Source organism: Geospiza fortis, unplaced genomic scaffold, assembly GCF_000277835.1.
Source record: "Geospiza fortis unplaced genomic scaffold, GeoFor_1.0 scaffold138, whole genome shotgun sequence".
Lineage (NCBI taxonomy): Eukaryota > Metazoa > Chordata > Aves > Passeriformes > Thraupidae > Geospiza > Geospiza fortis.
Window position 1 is genome coordinate 5,234,071 of NW_005054307.1, and position 6,327 is coordinate 5,240,397.

A 6,327-nucleotide genomic window follows, 5' to 3' on the forward strand; every position below is an offset into this window, starting at 1 on the left:
TCCAGGTAGGTGCTGTGTATGCTTCTGATTATGCTGCGTTACACAGCAGGGAAACCTCTTATCTCAGACTGGTTGCCTGGTCGAGGAAAAAAAACCACATTTAAGGTTGTAAACACAGCTGTGGAAGAAATATTTTCTATTTCCTTGCTGTTTGTTTTAATGTGCTAAAAAGACATAATTACAGAAGTTTGCAAAAATGCCAAAGTGTAAAACACAATAGTAGGTTGGTCTATGTGTTTCTATTGTATGTCTTCAGGTGTAGCTTTAAACAGTCAAGAAAATCTTTAGAAATATGTTCTCTACTTTACACTCTGATTTGCCCTCATAAATAAAGTACAGAATTTTCAGAAAAAAAATAATTTAAAAGTAATCTCATAGCTACACTGGTATTAAGAAGGGTTCAAATCTTGTTCTTGCCATTTTTCATGCCAGCTTGAAGATTTGTGTTTCTATTGTTTCCTTTTTGACTCTGTGCAAATACTTTAAAGATAGGAAATTTGCAGATCTGTGGAAAAAAAAAAGAATAGAGGTTTTGTAAATCTAACCACTGCAACTTCATTTGAAGAAAATGAAATCTGAACTCTGAAAGAGGACAATGCCTTTTTTTTTCAGCTTGCAAAGAAGTAGAGTAATGCAATCCCTTTTATTTCCTATTTAAATAAAGGCAGAAGCGTTTTCATCTGTGGCGTGTAAAGTCTGCTTTGCAAAGAATAAATTCAGAGCACACACACTGTAAGTATTTGCCAAGAGCACTGAGTTTATATTGGTTGAGTAAACAGCACTATAATATTACAATTATAAAAACAAAATGTGCAGAAAAATGTGATTCTCACTCTTTTGTTAACACTCTATTAGTTCCTGAAGTCCTAGTGAGAAAAGATTAAATGTGAAGGCATCAGCAAAGAGCTCTGCTCCATTCAAGCTGCAACACCACCAATTACTTCACCGAAAAAAGAACTAGGTTTGATAGAGAACCTCAGACCAAATCCTGGTCATGAGCACCTGAAGCCATCTCCCCTGAAATCCTATGTAAAATAACACAATTGACATCCTGGTCACTTCAGTCCATGGAAGATTTCACCTTTTATACCACGGTGTAAAAGCAAACAAAGGGCTGCACACAGTTCCTTTGACTGTGGCTGGAAAGACTCACACTGGCACCAGTGCACATTTGGATCTCACTGTACCATCCTTTCACTCCACCCACAGCTATTATTTCGTTGCCCAGAATTGTTGTAATATGACTGCTTCCCTTCATAATCTCTGCATTTTATCTAGCTTCTTTTCCAAAGCCAGAGAGGATAATTGTCATCTTTTGTACAGCACAGCAGAAAGGCTGAGGACAGGCTTAAGGGCAATGGCTTTCACAATCTGTACCTTCTCTAGACTGCAAGTTCACTGAGGCAGAGAGCAACAGCAAGCATGACAAGGTTTTCTCAGCTGCCTAAATTCAGTAACAAATGCCAGAGGAAGAAAAGATTTTGTCCAACCCATTACAGTGGAGTTCTCCAGCAAAATGGGATGGAGAGAGGACAGCTGAGAGCCAAGCACAAGTGCTGCAATGAGTAGGGCAAGGCAAAATCTACAGCTCTGTGTCTCCAGGTACTGAACCAGGAGAGGGAAGGTGGGCACACAAAACTTCCATCTGCTCCCACTGGAGCCAATGGAGACCCTTTCTGTTGGTTTAGCAGGACATGGATCATGGTGGTGGTTTGTAACAGGTGGGTTCCCCGTGGAGATCAGGGAAGGAAGAAAAGGAAGGTGTGGCCATGCACACTCTGTTGTAAAGAGCTGTAGGGTTACCTGCTGCTCTTTCACGTGATGAAAAGTCACAAAACCAGGCATCATCACACACACCCCATTTCTAATACAGAATAATTCTGAAATCAGGGTGGTACAATGTTGTTTGGCAGCATGGGAGGAAGAAGTGGAACTTTTTATGAAATTGAAAAAAAGATTTGAAGGCCAGAAGGGAACACAGCAATCATTTGCTCTGGTTTCCTGTACAGCGTAACCATAAAACCTTGTTTGGTCATGTCTCCATCATTCTTTCTTCTTCTGCTTGATCCAAAGATCTCACTTGGAAAAGGAGGCATCTTCATGAAAAAGTGTGAGTCATGCAGAAACAACCATAACCTTTTGGACTTCTTTTCAAAAATTAATATATGCTTTTTGAAAGAAAGAAAGAAAAATTGTAAAGCATGTCTTATTTTTAATCTAAATGTATTTTCATTTAAATATCTTCAATGAAAATTCTTTTCCTTCTGTAAGTATCCACCCAGGGGATACTTTTCCTCAAAATGTGTGCCTGCATATTCAAAATCTGTCTCTGAAGAAAACCACCTTATTTCTCATTCCCAAACCAAGGCATTTTCTTAAAAATACAAGAATGAGCAGGCTTACAGAAGCCCAAATTATACAGCCCCAAGAGGTATTTTTCAGTCACTGACTAGAGAACATTGTGATAAAGAAATCTTAGCTGAAGAAGAAAATAACCTCCATTTTTTCCAATAAATTAAGATCTTCACAGGAATGTAAAATGAATCTTAAAGCAGAGCATCTTGATGTTTCTTGCAGCAGGCCCTCTTTCATGGACAAAGATGTAATTCAAAGATGTAATTCAAAGATGAAAAAACGAATACCAGAAAAAGAAAAGTCTTTTCCTCTATGCTTATAAATATGGTGGTGACCTTACAGAGCCCCTTGAAGAGACAGCGCTGACAACACAGCCAGTGACATCCAACTTCCCTGCAGGGCTGCTGGCAGCTGCAGACTGGATTGTGAAAGATGAAAGAGAAGAAGGTCCTCCTGTACCACATAGGGAAGTTTTAGGAGACCAAGTTTGAATTATGGTAGTGTACATTTCAGTGAAGAACATAAAACCTAAGGCAGGAGATGGGATGAAATGAAATAAAATAATGCAGCCCTGGAATTACATGGGGAAAGCCAAGCATATACTTACTTTAGAAGTATTATTGAAAAGGCAAAGCTATAGCACTGAACACAACATGGGTTTTATGTCAGATGCATGTTATTAAGTCATTTTCTAGATATATTCCACTACTAGCTAGAGTATGTACTGTTGGTGAATGCATATTGATAAACTTAATAGGTAAGGCCAGTCAGACCATGTAAGGAATAAGTAATAGGGACAGAACCATATGACAAGACATGTGTATTTGCCATTTTAATCTTTAACCTGCACTTTGTCCTTGTCCCTTGTTCAGTGTCCCTTCTCATATTCAGTGCTCCCAGTGTTTAACTGCTGTTGTTAATTTCTTCATGGATTTGTGTATGGTCTAATACTGCCTGACTTGAGTGGATGCACAGACATTAGCTAAGCAGGAGTTTTCGAGATTTTTTCCTAAGGCTGCCATCATCTGCAAATCCTTCAAGGTCTAAATTATAAAAGTTTGGCTGACCTCTGTAGGAAAACAACGTATTAGATCATTATAAAAAGAGCAAAAGGAAAATGGCAAGCTTAATTCCTGAGATTTGTAAGTTAAAATCCACAAGGGCCCGGAGGCAGGCTTCCCTGAGCCCCTGAGCCTCCAGCCCTGCCCTGCCCTGCCCTGCTGAAAGCACACCAAAGGGCCTGAAGAGCTGTGCCTCGAATTCTTTGAGCGGTCATCTTTTAACAGGGATGTCAGAGGTCTAGCAAAGCATTCCTGTGGCATTGGGATGCAAAGGGATTTATCTCACATCTGAAGCCCTGCAGAGAGGCAGCAATCCTGCTCCTATCTGAGGCCGACAAGTGAGTTACAGCTGAAGGAGATGTGACAGGAGAGAGAGAATAAGCAGAGAGAATGCCTTTGCTGGAGATGAATCAACCCTCTTCCTCGAGGAGCAACTGCCTTTGGCTACCCAGAGCTAAAAGCTACAGTAATAAATTTTAAAGCCTGAAAAGATCATTACAGTCATCCAGCCCAGCTGCCCACTCATCCAGGATGCTGAATTTCCTGAAGTCGTTCATGCCTGCCACTCCTGCTGCCACAGCTGAGGTCCTTTCCTCCTCTGCTCTTGGTTGGAGGCCCTTCCCAGGATGTCACTGCCATCACTGTCTGCCATGCCAGATGTCTGCAGTGCCCTCCCTGTGGCACCACCTCTGGGCAGCAAGAGCAGCTAGAGCAAATATTTTCCCTGTAGTGTTTCTGGCAAAGAGAGATTTTACATTCAGCTCTCTCCAGTGATGCTGGCTCATGCTCTGCATCAGAGCAGCAGCTCCAGCAGCAGCTTGGCCCATGCAGCTCCAGATCCATGCTCAAACATCTGTTATGGAAACTTTGGGCAACTGTGAGCCTTGATTCTACAGCTCTCACTGCTGACCCAAACTGCAGATCTGGAGAGGGCTCCACCTGGTTTGTGTCTTGGCTTTCTTTGCAACCACTGAGCCTCACATCAGTTGAAGCACCTACAGCTCTTGGAATAACAACATGCAGCTACCTGAGCAGCAGGCAGGTAGAAGAACAACTCCGTTGGGAGAAGTTGGTTTTACTGATTCTGGTTCTCTGCTGGCCTCCATGACCTTAGAAAGAGGCCAGTGTTACACTGCAATGGAAGCATATGTGCTGGGGAAAAAAGACTGGGACAGATTTTCCTGAAACATCCTGCCCAGCCCAGGGCACATCTCCATATTTGTTGAGCTGGCTCATGTCCATGTGGAGCCCATGAATGAAAGAACAATGAGAGTTCCCCATCTGCCCCATGAGCTTATGCAGACAGAGCTCCCAAAGGTAAAGGAATGGTCGAGTTCACTGAATATTTCTCTTTCTGGAGGAGCAGGCCATGACTCATCTGGGACTGCGAGGCAATGCCCTTCCTTGGGAAGGTTGTGATGCATCAAGAAACAGCTAAGCAACCCCTCAGCAATCCTGGAAGGCATGCCCTGGGAAAGGAGGGAATGGGGGATGCAGGCAGGAATCTCTTAACATCATCTTGTCCCCCGCATCTGGCTCAGCCTGCTACAGCTGACCTTAACAGGAAGCCCAAGCTCCCCTCTTCACTCATCTAGTGCAGTTTGGGGGAAAAAGGTGCAAGTGTACTCTTCTCCTGTCAGCTCCTTGGCAACTGAAAGAGACAGTCACAGGTTGCCCTAAAAAGCAAATTCTAATTCCTAACATTGTATGTCATGGTTTTTATGTGCTGTGCAATTTACAGGCTGGACAAGCGAGGCCAGCAGAGCCTAGTCTGTGGCCAAGCCTGGCAGTGAATCCATCAGCCATGGAAATGCCAAAGTGACAGGTTCACTTCATTAACTGGAGGCCCAACGATTCTTGGGCACACATAAGAAACTGGAAGAGAAAAGCCTGTTCCAGGGATGGGAAATTACCCTTTTGGAGGGATGACCCTCTTGGATGGAGGACTAAAACAATGCCTGTAGCAGCATTTGAGGGACCACACAGGCTTTGATCCCAAGTTCACATGTGCATCCTTCCATCAAGACAAATGGTGACCTTCACAGGAACACAAACATCCTTTCCTTTAGGAGTGACTTCAGTTCCCCAAAGCAGATCATGTCGTGCCTACATGGAGACATGCCCATTTTCCTCTCCCTGAACCAGCTGTACCCAAAGGCAAAGGCTCTTTAGAAAGCTACTGAAATGTGAGCAAAAAGTGTCAGATGCGAGTCAAACCTTCCTTGAGTTTTCTGTCAGGTTTATTTCTTCTTCCCTGCTTGCAATTGCTGCTTTCCAAAATCCTTTCCTGCATTTCTCCCTTTCTCACTATCTTGTGAACATTCTTCTAGGCAGTTCACTAGCTGTCTCCACTGAATCCCCGATAGCTTTTCCCATACTGAAAATGTCAAGACTTTTTACTTTGCAGCAGATTTTTTGCCTTAGGTGAGAATACAAGGACTTTCAGTCCATTTGCCTCTTCATTCTGAAAACACTCCCCTAGGTAAACAAGTCCTAAGCCTAAGATGAGGAAAGTCCTCGGTTGTAGAAGTTGTTGAATGGCAATCACCATTTTCTGATGCTGTAAAACAAGAGTTAATCTGTGTTTCCACTGCGGAGGGCTGTTTGGGGCATTTTTTTTAAGGAAGCGAAAAAATTTCCTTTCATTCTTTGCCAGCAATTTCCATGCAAATAAAGTTTCCCAGCAAAAACTCGGTGCCCAAGAGAGAATATTTTATCCAGAAAGTGCAAGATTTTCTGTGAACAATTGCAAGATTTTATCCAAAAGTCTAAGAGGCTCATCCGAAATATTTCTCTCGTTGGCTGGAAACAAAGCGCTGCGGAGCGAGAGGGGACGGAGAGCCCTCGGTGAACCCGGGCGGAGGGTTCAGCCGGTGGGGACGGTCCCGCGCAGGAGCGGGACAGGGCGGGA